The sequence below is a fragment of the Anopheles marshallii genome, chromosome 3 (genome assembly GCF_943734725.1).
Source record: "Anopheles marshallii chromosome 3, idAnoMarsDA_429_01, whole genome shotgun sequence".
Taxonomy (NCBI): domain Eukaryota; kingdom Metazoa; phylum Arthropoda; class Insecta; order Diptera; family Culicidae; genus Anopheles; species Anopheles marshallii.
This window is the reverse complement of record NC_071327.1, coordinates 58,415,693-58,430,275: the sequence shown is the minus strand read 5'-3', so window position 1 is coordinate 58,430,275 and position 14,583 is coordinate 58,415,693.

Here is a 14,583-nt window from a genome sequence, read left to right as displayed (position 1 = left end):
ATAAAATAAATGAAGGAAGGTGAAGGAATAGTGCAAGTTTTTCCAATAATCTATATTATTTATATATATATAGTTATATATATATAGTTACTTGCATGAATTGAGTAAAATGTGTGATCTAAAAGTTGATATTTAAACGCTTTCTAAATTACTGTAGGTACTATATGTATTTAAAGTCAAGTCAGTTTTTTCCTTTTTCTATTTTACCATCTCTTTCCTCCACAGAATGACCAACTGTCTTTCCACGAGGATGACGATCGTAGGGTTTTTTAATTGCGTTTGATCCTTTCAAACACATCTACCTCGTGCACCACATCACCGTGTCGATGAACTTGATACCTTTCCCGCTGTCCCTTACCGAAGGGAGAATTTTTCCTGCGATTGAACTTTGTCCCTCACCGTGCACCGTTCGACTGTTGGACCCTTTTGACTGTGGTTCCTGCCGTGTAGTTCCCGGGGGATCAATTGGAAAAAGTACAATTTTAATCTGGTTGCAACAGCGTCCAGCACGTCGACTCCTTGGCTCAAGCAACCGTGTATCAACGTTGAACAAGTGGCCTCTCGATTTGTCCTTGACGATGGATTGGTGGCGGAGTTTTGTTGGTGTGCATTGTTTCAAACATGTTGTTGACGTTGTCTTTCGAATGGAAACTCCAGTTACGTTCGAAGTCCGAGTTTTCATGTAGTGTTGTTGCACAGCAAAAGAGATTGAAGAATAAACTGTTTAAAAAAAGCTTTAAAAATAGGACTTAACCTTCGCTAAGAGATTTATCTCAGAATAAAGAAAAAATAAATATCAAGAGTAATAGAAGGAATTTTCTAGCGTATCATGCCATTTGGACTAATATTTCGACCCCTGGTATGTGAAGGGTTAATAAAAATTTAACAAGAGACAATACGGCAAAGAACCGTCATTTTCAATCATGAAACTTAAAAATTAAACATAAATGAATAAATACAAACAAAACCAGCAAATTCTTCGACAAAAACTACGAACATGTAAAAAACATACTGAAAACATAAGAAACCTAACAAACTTAAGAAACCTAACGCCTGAAATAAAAACAAGCGCATTTCCCTTATGACGGGGTTCTTCAGGTTTCACGCACTTCTTCTGAGTTTAAAATATTACCAATTGCTTAAATTTTCTCTGGTACTCGTTCATCATCAGCGCTGTCTTGTTTTTCTTGCATAATAAAATAGTTTTACCCACTCAAAGTCCCACAGCACCATTCTCCATTCCATATCGGTGCTAATTAAGGTGCTTTAAAAATAACGTTTACATTTATTTTACGCTTAACCTTTGCAAGATAAGCGCATTACCTTAGATAATAGTAAAAAAGAAAACGGAAAATCACCACAACCTTGTCGGTGCGAACCCAACACTTGTCGATGATGACGACCAGCAGAGCGCGGTACAATAAAAACTAATTTATTCACCGTCGGCCGCAGTTCATCAGATGCCCAGTTGTCGCGGGCGAGAGCATGATTTTAGGTAATTCCTGTTTTTATGCATCCTGATTGTTCTTTGCGGGGAAAGCAAAAATCTAGGGATACGAGAGACAGAGGAGAAAACCCCCCCCCCCCCTCTCCTCGGCAGAACAATTGAATGAAAGACAAAAAATATTAGCCCCTCGGTGGATGTTTTCCGCATTTGTATGCATGCGCCCGTTGTGTCTTGATGGTACTCGCGAGGTGATGGCGTACTATTTTTTTATATTGCATTTAAATTTCCACTCACCGGCGTGTGCTCGCGCTCGACCAGGCCGTAATTTTTAATTCAACAACAACAACAACGTTGATTACGCTAAATGAACTCGCGTAAAATAGTACGTGTGGGCCGAAGCGCATGCTGAGCTGGTACGTGGGTTTTGTTTTTTCTATCCAAGAAGCCCATGAGTTTTCTGCTCCTGTTTGAGGGTGTGTAGAGTTGGATTGTTTCCGGGTGTTTTTTTTTTACTTTCGGGGAAGTTTGTTGTTGATTCCATGCTGTTTTCCGGTGGAAGGGGAAAACCATCACCATTGCTCCAAAAATAATGAAACTGATAATTCTAATACTCATTACCAGTGCGGCAAAGCGAACGATAAGGATAAATGGGAGCGGGTTTTGTAAAAAAAATGTGCCCGTTCACGCAGGATTCGTCCCATTGCAGTGGGGTCGCTTACCACCGTAGGTCGTTGCCACGAGCCGCACCGAGCGTGGTTCACGCACCGGGGCAGTGCCAAGGCGACGCAAACGAATGTCGCGGCCCTAATTATGGTGTATAAAACACATGGCGCGGGAATACAATTAACTTTCCCGTGCTACGTGCCGCACCCGATCGAGGACGCAAACGGGCGGGTGAATTACTGCATTGTGGGCACTGATCCTTCGCTAAAGGGTCTCTTGAATGGAACCGGGCTCTTGCACCACCGGAAATGTTTACGTGTGTGCGAGTAGCGCAATTGTTTTCCGTGTTTTTCTAGTGTCGATAGAATATTTTGTTTAATATCCTTTCACATCCCCCTTTACGGTTGGCAACGGTTGTTTTATTGCCATCTCGTTCGCACCTTGTCGCATCTTGCGTGCATGGCGCACCTCACCTCAAGCGCGTGTTTCGTAGGGAAGAATTTCGGCAAACCCGAAGCAACAAATCCAGCTGGTGGTGGTTTCGTTTGATCGGTCAAGGTGAACGGTAGAGGCTTGTCGCATGCAGGGACGCAGAGGCCCTTGCCCGGGGCTGATCCTTAAGGCGCGTGGCCATAATGGGCGCTGCTTTTAAGACCCCGCACAAATCCGGAAGTAACCCGATCCGGTCCGGTGTGCGGGGCCGCACTCGGGTGTGTATTAATATTTAATGAGCAGCGATTTCTGTTTTGTGTTTTGCATAATGAATAAATAAACAAATGTTTGCTTGCTAGCTGTGTGGCCGAGAATTCTACGTTTTCGGGCTGTACAGTTCGGAGTTGAAAGAATTTAGTTTTAGTTGCTAAAATCAAACAAATGGGTTTGTGTAGAGTTGCCGTAAAAGACGAAAAAGGAACATACAGGGTAGGGATCATACTTTATGATTTAATAGGCTTGGGAGCATGCTATTTATGACGATATTGTTGATAAATTTATGAACGAAACAAATACTTACTTTACTTACTTACTTACCAGGCGCTACAACCGGTTCGTGCCTGCTGCACGATTCCTCTAAACCGCTCACGGTCGAGCGCCGTCGTCAGCCCATCCATTATCCCGGCCTTACTGGCGAACGCATCAACGTCATCACTTCATTTAAATTTGGGTCTAATGTGGTTTATTTGTCCATGTGGACGACTTAAAAGGGTGGGCTGGGTCGTGCGGTGTCATTCTCATGACGTGACCAGCCCTCCGGAGCCTGGCGTGTCTAACCACTGTACGACAGTGGGTTCGTCGTACAGCTCATAGAGCTCGTCATTGTAGTGGCTTCTGCAATAAATAGAATGGAAAGAAATGTTAATACAACAAACTCTCTTAACCTTGTACTATAAAAAGAAAGACTCTATTTAAACTAATAGTTAATACGCATGACAAAAAAAAGTATACTAATACAACACATGCAATACGAATATCACAATTAAATCTTACTTATTCAATGATTTTGATATGAAAAAAATCGGTGCTGGATGCATAACAATTTTTTTAAACTGTTATCCTATAAATCGTTTAGTTGTATAAGAACGATTCATAGTGTGAAAAATAGTATCATATTAATTCTTGTTTAATGTTAGAAAGCGTAGAACAAAAAAAATTTAAAAAAAATTGTTATTAATTGTTATTATTTTATTAAACAAAAAACAAAGAAGATTTAAATGAAAATGTTAAAATATCAGTTCATGAATATGAGTCTATAAGGAAAACCAACACCAACCACGTATATTAGAAATGTGTTGATGCTTTTGATTTAGTTGTAAGTAAAATCAGTGTCTGAAAGCTCTGATTATGGACAGATATACAGCAAAAACGTAGATGCGTACAGTCTAAGCTCATACGATTCAAAAGATGAAGAATATGTCGATGATTTCAATCATTCAATCAAAGTCAATTAAAATGGAGGTACGACATTACGCAGGTGTAATATTGACTACGTTCCGCTTAGTGAAATGTTGTACTTAAAAAAAAACGCACGAACTTGGCTTAACATCATGCAAATACTGCACAAAATATCCAACACTTTGTTGCAGTGAAATTGGTCTGCATCGCAAGGAAATTGAGTTAGTAGTAGAAGCAAAAACTTTTACCCCTTCACGAAATGTTGTGTTTTTATTTGGTTGGATCGGGTACGGTTAAATGTGCTTTATGTGGAAATGGTCGGAAAAATTCAATTCGGTTGCAGTGTCGTAGCGAGTTTATTTAGAAACCATCAACAACAGGGGTGTAAAAGGGATCTTTCCGCTTAGAAGGTTAGTTGTGCACCTGTTTTGTTTGCAAGTTGCTATGCAGAACATTACATTAAGTCGGTGGAATGAACGTATCTCGTCTGGAATAATGCTACTACATTACTGTTTAATAGAAATAGAATGCTATCTACTGTACAAATACCATCTGAATTATCTGAGTGAACAATTAGATTTAGATATTCTCAGTATGAGGCACTGTATCCTTCTTTCCCAAGAGTCAAATGGTTTTGAATAAAAAAAATTCCCAGGCGCTATTTAACCACCAATCAACCGATAATAAGCATCTATCACCGGGTAATGAGGTTAGCGTGAGGTTATTTTGAGGTTACAATTAAATGCCGAGCTCCAATTTAATTGTTTCCCACAATTCATTCTACGGCTGGGCTGCAATGCAATGTTAGGATCCGTTAAAAAGTCGGACATACTGCAACATAAAGATTCCAGCTGTTTTTATGCCCATATCGTTCTCGCTGTCATCAGTTTCCATTTGTTTTCGGATACATTGTGCATTATTGGAACAACGCCCGTGACCGGTGGTGCAATGTGATGCCGTTAGAACATCTGGCAAATCATATGGCGATTATGGTAGACGGCATCAGTCTGGCACAGCAATGTGGTTCGCAGAACCCAATAGGAAGAACCAATGGAAGGTGAAGAAAAACATCAGCATCAGCCGAATGCTCGATGAGCGGTTGCATAGCTTTTTGACCGTGAAATTAACCGTATCATTTATGCGCACGCACCGAGACTTAAATGAAAGTAAAAGAGGAGCGAACAGAAAAAACGTATTGCGACACTAAATTGATAGTTTGCCGACATTCGATAATTGCGGTGCGTTATTGCTGTCATGGTTTAGGGAAAAAAATGTTGTTTTGCTCCGTGCGTTATGCGTGCTTTCATTGTTAGTGGAATTGTCGTTGTCGACAATGACGAGATCTTATTGGGGTCATACAATTTGTGAACGAATTGGTTGTGAGAAAAGTTAATTTGTCTTTTTTTTTTCGTCGAATCCAATATGTTATAAAAGGTGGTTACATATCAACAGTGTGTAATTACTTTCATGAGACAGCCGTTGGAATGTAGTGAACTAGCGGTTAAGCCGTCATGTAGTTGTACCAATTAAATATGGAGGGATTTCAGCTTATTCCCTGCAAATAAGTTTAAATATATCGTATACTTTGTAATGGTTTATTAGGCTTGTACCTAATAACATGTGTATGAGTAAAAGGGAAAATAAATATTGAAAAGGCTGCGTTAATCATAAGATTTGGAAACTTTTTCAACTATGAATAGATTCAACCGAAGTAAACATGACCGCTGCATGGAGTTCAATGATCTTTTATTCCCGTTGTTTTTACTTATGCGGTAAGCCCTCGAGCTGCTTCCAGATGTGGACCGGACCATCACATAAAAACCGTACAACCGACGGCACAAGGGATGCACAAACACAGCGTACGCACAAGGATGAGAGATGGAACACGCTCCGAAAGGGACGAATACTTGCGTGAGCCAAAATATTTGAGTGACGCAAAGGATGAAACGAAACGAATCGTAACGGCACGGCAGCACAACAACACAAAACATTCGGCACCGGGGTCGGCAAGGACATTACGGTGCATTTGAGCCGCAACCGAGCGAAAAGGTGCAACCAGATGCAACAGTCGCTAGAGCATCGAAAGGGGCTCGACAAAGGGCCCAACCGAACCCGGGGGTGCGCTACCGTTCACTTCCTGGTCCGGGTTGTGTACCGCGCAGGCATGTTATTGTACACGTCTCGGAATGGCTTTTGCCATGGTTGGTCAAGAGTGCCTACGCGCCTAGCGTGTTTGATGAAAGCTGAGCCCACGCTCGCAGCCTACTCGATTGCAGACTTGAATCGCGATAATTTTTACGCGAGCACAGCTTGCATCTTCTCGCCGGCTGTCAAGGACAACTGGCAGGGTTGGTTTTAGGGGTTTGTGTGTTGTCATTAAAAGCTGTTTTCGGAAGATGTAGATTTAACTGAGCAGAGGTGTATCGGGTTACGTCTAACTGTTTGCCGTACCCAACACCGCACGTCGCGTGCATTGTGTTACGGTATCGATCTTGAGATTGCGAAGTAAGAGCAGAAGCACACGCAGCAGCAGATGGAAATGTGTCATTCTGTTGAAGGAAGCATTGGGTTGAGAGGTGCTTAGGAATAACGGATGGATTAGGTTTGTAACCGGGGTATGGCTGTTATGTAAATAACTAAAGTTGCATGAAACGGTAGAACGGAGATTGAATTTCAGAAAGTTCTTTCATGGAACAGTTTTCAACAAATTGGAGCCGATTATGCACCTTTTTTTTATAATGCTTTCGCTATTGATTTGTTAATTGCAATTTTATAAATATTAAAATTGATTACTAGCGTATCAGTTTTTCGCCATCATTTTACTGTAATTTTTTCTTCTTCTTTAACTGCACAACAACCTCAAAAAGTCTATGCAGGTCATTTAGTCAGCAGGGAATTCAGTCCTGCGTGCGAAGGATTGGTCCGGATAGGATTTTGGACTGGACCTGTCGAGTGAAAAGGGCTACCTCTTTTTAATTTTAGTAATTCATAATATTGAAATAAGTTAATCAAAAAAGCGTTTACCATTTAATCTGCTTCTGTTCTGACTGTTTTTAATAAGTGAATAAAATACAATTATTTATACTAATTGATTACCTAATTCAGCCACCTAATGTAGTTCTTGGTAATTTCTTTGATTTTATTATTCTTTGGGAGAAAGCTATTTAAACACATTTTAGACAACGATGTGAGCGTCGTCCGAACGATGCGTCCAGTGTTTTAATTTTCCTATTCTACCTACTCTTGTCAATTAACTCAAAACCGTGCAAAATAACAAGTGCATAAATAAATACCTAATAAAATAAATAATAAATAAATAAATAAGTGCAAAATCGCATCGGAATCAAACTTTCTTAATCAGGACTATTGAGCTACGGGTAAATAAAGTCTATGTGTGCCGGAAATAACAGGACTAATTTTAAGCTTAGTTTAAGCTTATATTTTCAGCTTATGAAAACAAGTGTTTATATAATGTTTCTGTTCATCAATCTCAGAGTTCAAAGAGCTTAAACGAGATAAGATCAAATCCGTTAAAATAAGATTACTAGCACCTAACCTACCATGAATTTCTATAGCCATTTGGGTGGCCTAAAAATGTTATATGTATTATCCCACTTAGAACCACAAAAAACCATCCGAAATAAAGGCAGGATTGAAGCAAAACATGCATTTATTTTGCTTAGAATTTGGCACGCTTCAAAACTCGTGCCAAACCACCGTCAATTAGTCGATCTTAACCAATCCCAAAAGCAATGTGTTCGGGGTGTTTTCCTTGTTCGGTGTGCCATAAAAGAGCACGAACCGATATGCAACAATGCCAGCAAATGGAACATGTTTCGCAGACCCTCTGCAGTGGGCACCCTCTCGCTTTAGCTCAATATGCAGTCAGCTGGCTGGCACATTCGTACGCTAGCAGATACGAGGTAATCGGCACAAAAAAACCCGTTCCTCGGTTCGACGTCCTGCGTTTTTGGGGTTTTCTCGTTATTAATGAAAATCTATTAGGATGTGTAATTATGTAAATATGCCGACTGTAGTAACGCAACACTGGCGACCCTTTTCTTTTGTTGCTGCTTCCGTCATCCACGGCAGGACACGTTCGAGATTTTAATGTCCTGTTTGTCCTGTGCCGTTTAACGATTCCCGGGGTTTCGAGGATGCTACCGAGCGGTAACGGTACCGAATCTAACGGCAGCTAGCACATCCGTATTTACACTGTTCGGCAGCTTTCTTTCCACCTTGCCGGTTACCATATGCGAGTATTGATCTTCGTTATTCGATCTCTTCAGCACCTCGGTTTTTCCAGCTGGCGAAGAAGGCGCGTTCGTCGGTGTGTACGAGGCCTTCCTTTTTCCATCTACAAAGATGAGTTCGTGTTATGACTGCGACCCGATACAACGATGGCCGCAGGAGTTGCGCTTGCTCGGAATGAATAATGTGATCAATTAAGTTATTACACTGATTGGAATCCGGTTCCTTGCATCTTAAACGGGGTTGTTGGTTGAGAGGTTAGCCGTACCAGTAGGTTATGATTAAGGGCTAGCTGGCTGGCTGGGGGAGAAAGTGTGATTTATTTAAGTGCGTAGTTTTAGCCGCTCCTGACGTGGAACGTGGTAATTGATTGTGATGTATCAATCACGAGACACAAGTAGGTGCACAGCACCGAATGGGTGCCGTTGTTGTAGGATGCATTTTTAATACATTTCCTCATTAGCATTGAATAGGAGTTGTATGTTTGCTTGCGTTGAAGGCTGACAGCGGTGCATTTATAATGAGAGTGAACTTTCGCTTGTTCACTTATGGAGGTCAGAAAACAGATGTTGGAGTCCTTAACCAAACAACTTTTTGTTTTATAAAAACACATTCTCTGGATATAAAATATATCTTCAAGTTGTGACCTTATTATACACCAGATTGCCCCTATCATTCGGACCCTATCACTGTCCTTCAGCTGGAAATACGATGTCAAAGATCGTTTAAAATATGTTTTTTTCCGAACCGGTTGCATCGCTTAGAACACAAAGCATCATTGACATTCGTTTTGGGTTGTTGCACGATTTTTTATTCCCGCGTAACTCACTGGCCGCATTCGATTGGGGGTTTTTGTGAAACGTAAAACTACACTACACCAGGCAGATAATTCTTGCCGAACCAGAAGCTGCAGTAAAGATTGAGACGTCTGCAACCAAATGTGGCTAGATGCAGCTTGACGTGAGTGCTCTGTCCGCTGCTCGACCGGGCTCAGCACACTGAAACACCAGACACCGGACAGCCCCCGTTCGTTGTGGCGTTTTAGTGTTTGGAAATGTAATTCAACACATGGCTGAATTTTTACGAGCTTCAACACGACCGGCCCGGAGTGTTTCGGGGAAATAAAAAGGGAGGAAAAAATAGGACGAAACCACAGACAAGCTGGAAAATGGATTGGTCGCTACATAAACTCCCTCTTTGCTTGCCGACTGGTCAGTCCGGTCCAAACCCCGGGTGCGTGCGTGGCTGCGTGCGAACCGACAGCGCCCGACCATTGCCAACGTGTGTAAATGAAGTCTTTCGCTCGGGCAATCCTGGTCCAAGCGCGGTCACCCCGGCAACGATAACACGCTCGGTGATAAACAAGCGCCCCGAAATGATGATGACCAGCAGGGTTGGTCGGGTGGTTCCGTTACAAGGGGGAGGGAGAGTCGGTTGGCTTATTTTTTCATCCAACAACACGGGAATGCACGCATCATTGCGCTGCACTGTTTCAGTGTCACGCCCGGTAAAGTTTGGGCTAAAAAACCACGAGCCAGAAACTGACCGAAGGGGCTGTGTTCCGAAAATTGGATGGAAATTTAAACAAAGGGCAAGGAACCAGAGATGGAAAGTACGACGGTGCGAGGAATTACATATACCTTTTTATGACAGGTTAATGTACACCAAGGGGATGTTGGGGTGCAGAGATTTAAGGACATAGATTTGGATCGGGGTCCTAGGCGTGAGATCAATTGAGCAATGTAGAGGGATGGGTTTTAATAGGATTTTGGAAAATGTGACTTAAATAGACAATATTTCACCGCCTTAATTTACTCGGGGACAGTATGTAGGACGCTGAGCAGCATCCGGAGTGGACAGACGGCAGAATCATTTAGCCTAGGGAAATTTTTATACCGAGTGCATGTGGTTGTGTAGTTCCCGGTTCTGAAACTACCTATAGCGTTTTGTATTTCTCCCAAACGTGAATATTTAATACATATTACATACTTCATATGGTCACTTAGTCGCAAGCCAAAGCTCAAGAAATCGTTATCTTTCCTTGGAAAAGACCATCGAGTAAAAAAAAATCCCCTCCACATGCTCGGTAACAAGTGGTCACTGTAAGTGTCCGGCCTGAGTGTGATAAATTAAAAACCTGCCAAACGCAAATCAAAACCGCACTGTCACACATGAGCCGGACCCGCCGTAAGGTACCTTACGCCGTCCAAGTGTTGTGAGCATCCTTTTACCATTTGGCCGATCGCAAGAGGGCAGGAAGAAGCGTTTTTTTCCCCCATCTACCAGTGCCTGTGCACCGGAAACGGAAGTACTTTACGCTGTCACCTTTCGACTGGTGTCCTTGCAAAACTTCAGCCACTTCCTGCCACAACCATTGCCGTCCATCTTTCCTCCCGTGCCGCGTGTCACGTCGCACAACCCGGTGATAATATATGACATTTCTTTCTTCTCCTGCACTGCGCGACATGGTGCTCAAATGTGTTAAATATTGTTACATCAGCTTACATCCATTGTTGGGTTGGAAGGTGTCGGTGGAAGGAGGGGATGTGGACCCGAGGTATAGACAGCCCCCTTTTTTCTTGGAAGGTAAACGAATCCCGACGCAACAAGGAGCAGCAAGCAGCAAGTACTAAGCACAACCCCGAGTGTAATATCGGTGATTAATGATTCTGCACAATTCAGCGCTCTTGGGCGAGGAAAGTGGCCTCCCGGACCCAGCACTTCCTACCCAGTGGCTGTAACTTGCAGCATTGTGCCTTCCGTACTTCACATACTTCGCGTACAGTCGCGCTCACACGTGCCCGTACACCGTGCGGTGTAGAGCATTTTGGAGGATCGTCAAGCACCCAGCTAGATGCTGTTGGATGCTGCAGTGGATTGTGTTTATTAAAAATTATACATGATTAATAGTGTCGTCTCGGTGCTCGGGGATGGTTCTTCGCACGCAGACAGTATCCATCCGTGCCGTTCCACGGTGACGAGGTTCGCGACTAAATACTTCCCCGTGGGAGTGTCTAAGGGGTAGCGAACGGTTGGAGAAAAGGGCACTTTTTCCCCATCGTAATATTACTGTGGTAAATTGTATGCCACTGATTACAGCTCGTCTCCCGATGCCCGGGTGGCATTATAATCGCGGTAGTAATAAAATTCACGTATGCTTTCATTTCTACTTCCGCTACATCGGTTGCTCGTCCTACCCAAAACCCATCCATCCCTCACTAGAATGATACGATGTTTTGAAAAGCACTTCGAAATGTGTCACACAGTGAAGTTTTTGTGAGTGTGTGTGTGTGTGCAGAAGTGCGCAGGAAATAGGTGGTAGCAGACGATGAATGTGACTGAAAGATCCATCGGCCCCACAGCCATCTTGCCGATGTGAAAGTAATGGATCTCGATCGGACTTGTCGGGCGAGTTTTCGGGTTATTTTTTCCATTACGGTGAGATTCATGTTTGTGGTTTTTGGTTTTCGGGGGCGGATGTCTTGCTGTGCGGTTATTTGGCCGGATTTGATTGATGTCTCTGCGCCGTGGTGAACAGTCGGATGGAAGTGATGTGTGGTACGAAACCCTTTACGGGTGGATGATTTGAAGCGAAGATGTAAGGTGATCGAAGAGTTGCAGATATGGAAAGATGTTTTGCTGGGCGAATCATCTATAAAAATGTCAGCCGGCACGAGTTGTGTTAACAATCGTGGGAGAAAGAACTAAACCGAAAAATCCCACATTTTGTTGCTATTCTATTCCTTCAGTTAGAGAAATGTTGCTAACAAGCATCAACATTAAAATAACTAACTTTGTAGTTATCTTTTGAATAATATCAACATCTCATATCAATATATATCAATTCCTCAGTAAATAAGATATTACCGCCAGAGTGCCATTTCGTGGTGTTATTATTGGATATTGTGGTAGTAAAATTATTAAACAAATACCTTTTTGTCATATTTTGTTTAATGTTGGTTGTATCTATCTGTTTAAGATGTTCTTGATAAATTATCTTCGAGAAAACTTTATTCACGATAGCTTTTATTTGGGATTCTAACATCCAAACTTTGGCATTATTGTACATTAAAGCCGTACAATAAACAAAACTGAACACTCATTTCGTTTAAATACAGCGAGATGAATGAAGTTTCCCTTCTCAATTAAGGATAAAGTTGAAGCCACTCGATTGGAACGATCTACAACAAGATGAAACATATCCAGAAGCAAGTGTGGCAACTTAATGAAAGAAAAACTAACACCTATTTCCTTCCCCATACCAAACATTCAGCACTACGGTAAGGCTGCTTGGTGGTGGCGGTGGTGAAGGGATGGTGGTAAAGTGGTGCACAAATTTATGTAAATGTAACCAATTGCGTTTGAATGCGTAATTTAATCTGGCGTACGGTGGTGTATTTTAAAAAAACAGGGCAGCACGCGAGGCTAAAGGTTAGTGGCAATATATTGGGCCAGGATGAAATCCCAATTCTGTACAGCCGGGAATGCGTCGGGAGCGTTTACGGTGCCCGGGATCGACAGTGTCAAGGTGGTAAATTTGAAAATGGGTTCCCTTCCCTTGGTTCTTCCAGCTGAAAGGGTGATGGGTGATTCAGCACTGGCTGAAGCCGGCCAGCCGAGGGGGAAAAACAGATAGGCTAGTTGAGCAGGCGGAACCAGAAGGTGTACAGGTGGAAACAAACAGGGTTTAAACTGCACCGTTCGCAATGCATGAATATTTTTGCATATGTAGCACTGTTTCGATTGACATTAACGTGGTTGGTGTGTTTCCTGTTGATATTTGAAGTGCTATTATTCTTTAATGTCGGCGTTTGTTTGCGCTCAGCTGGCGAATGCCTTGGTTTTGGGTGAAATCGTTTTCGTTTTCAAGTTAACTGGCAACAACAGTGGTCGAACGGGTTTTGATTACTGTGGTAAGATTGATAAAAATCACCTTCTGCAACCTGCACAATCAGCTATATTTGATCTATTATTGATAACAGAGTTTTATAAGTGGCTAAAGCAGGCCTGTCAAACGGATGGATGGCTCCAGTCATGGTTTTTGCTTTCAGCTCGTGATGGGATGGAGAGATCTTTGACTGAATGAACCAGACAAAAATAGTATTAAGGTAGATTTTTTAAAAATTTAAAAGTTCTTTCACTAAACATGTTGTTATAGAAGTTGATTGAAGAAAGTGTTGTCATAAAAGTATGTATGGAAAACTGTTGCGTGACGCTATTCCAGTGATGTCAAACTTACATTCGCTTATAAAAATGCTGATTTATATGGAGTTAGGGGATACTCCGCAATAACTTCGAAGCTCAAATAACCATGATAGTGTTTTGTCTTCAAAGCGATTTTGTCCATTTTTGGCACATCACTGTTAATTCGAGTATTACAAAGTACTATAATCGAGTTAGGTTATACTGCGGGCTCAATTGAAAGACCTCGGAGGAGGCATCCGATTAGCGGGATGTATGTTTGACGGGTCTGCCCTGGCCACTTTTAAATGTCTATTATCTACAAAAGATTAACTATAGCTAATTGTGCAGGTTGTGGAGAAGTATTTTATCAGTCTTGTCATAGTGATTCCCCGGCGTACAGCAAATTAATGTAGGTGACGAAATGGCAATCGGTATGTTACTAAACTGCATTCCGTCTAACACGTATGATTACAGCGAAATTCTTTTGAATCTGCTTTAGCCATTTGTTGTCCGCTTGATTCGGAATGGGATATTGCGGAGGTACCAGTTTTGGTACCAGTAGTACCAAAATGCGGTTTGAGGCAGGCTAGCATGGCTTATAGTGTGTCTACCGATTCCGTTCAGATCAGCTGCCCGGAGTGGTTATGCTGGAGTTTGGAGAAAGTATTAGATGATGCGATTTCTCTAGTCGTTGCTTGGATTTTAAATCTGATTTTAAGGGTATTGATTGAATTGATTATATTTATTTGTGTTATCTTAATATTGTATTTCTTGTTAGTATTTCTCATTCTGTATGTTGTATAGGAATTATAGTTGCTATTTTAATTATTTTGATTACGGTTTTTGTTTAGATTTTGAAGATTTCACTCACTGTCCCTTAATTTAGAAAAATTCTAAAATATGAAATAAATTCACAATGCAGCTGCGTCGAAATGGTGCAACTACTTTATTTTATGTTGAACGAAAAAATCAATTGAAACTATTATCTAGGGGCGTATTCCCATTATTTCTGAACAGTCTCGAAAAATTTAATATCCCGAACACTGCGAATAGATTAGAATTATATATGTAGCTTCATGTATGTATATAACGTTCCTGTCCTAATAACATAAGCTAATGGAATGCTTCACATAGTATTTAAGTTACTT